The 659-nt window shown below is 42.9% G+C and overlaps 1 non-coding gene across 1 annotated transcript; it reads right to left on the bottom strand.

The window, feature by feature from the left end:
* Nucleotides 1–316: 316 nt before the first annotated feature.
* On the bottom strand, nt 317–423 carry LOC141603413 (small nucleolar RNA R71). The gene has a single exon (XR_012525292.1). It is a non-coding gene; the product is annotated as a small nucleolar RNA R71 (small nucleolar RNA).
* Between the last annotated feature and the right edge of the window lie 236 nt (nt 424–659).

Here is a 659-nt window from a genome sequence, read left to right as displayed (position 1 = left end):
TCCGATTAACTTTGGCACCTTGGCCCTAAACAACTTTGAAATGCATCTCGCTCGAGTTGGCCTTATTGAGAAGGATAGTTTCGGTGGGCACATTGACGAAGATGCACATGCCCATCTTAGAAAGTTCAAAAACAAGGTTTCCATGATGAAACAAAATGGAGTGTCCGATGATACATTGAGGCTTATGTTGTTTCCATTTTCTTTGAGCGATAAAGCGGATAGGTGGCTAAATGTTCATGCACCAAATACCTTCACAACTTGGGATGACTTGGCCAAAGCATTCCTTGCCAAGTATTATCCTTCTTCAAAGACCGCTATGCTCCGGAATGAGATCCAAACATTCCAACAAGAAGATGGGGAGTCCTTGGGTGAAGCATGGGATAGATACCAAGATTTGATTGCTAGTTGTTCTCACCATGGAATACCGGCTCGGTATATTACTCAAACATTTTTCCAAACTCTATTGCCAAGAACAAAAGAAATGGTGAATGCCTCGGCGGGGGGAAGTTTTGACCACCTTGGAGATGTTGATGGCACCGTTTTGATTAACAAAATGATGGACTCCGACGCAAATTATGGCACAAGAGGGAATGTCTTGAGAAGAAGTAAGCCCCCTTCCGAATTCCTAGTAAATGTGTAGACTAATGCTAAGCTTGACA

This window comes from Silene latifolia, chromosome 9 (assembly GCF_048544455.1).
Source record: "Silene latifolia isolate original U9 population chromosome 9, ASM4854445v1, whole genome shotgun sequence".
Lineage (NCBI taxonomy): Eukaryota > Viridiplantae > Streptophyta > Magnoliopsida > Caryophyllales > Caryophyllaceae > Silene > Silene latifolia.
This window is presented reverse-complemented; position numbering and strand designations above follow the sequence as displayed.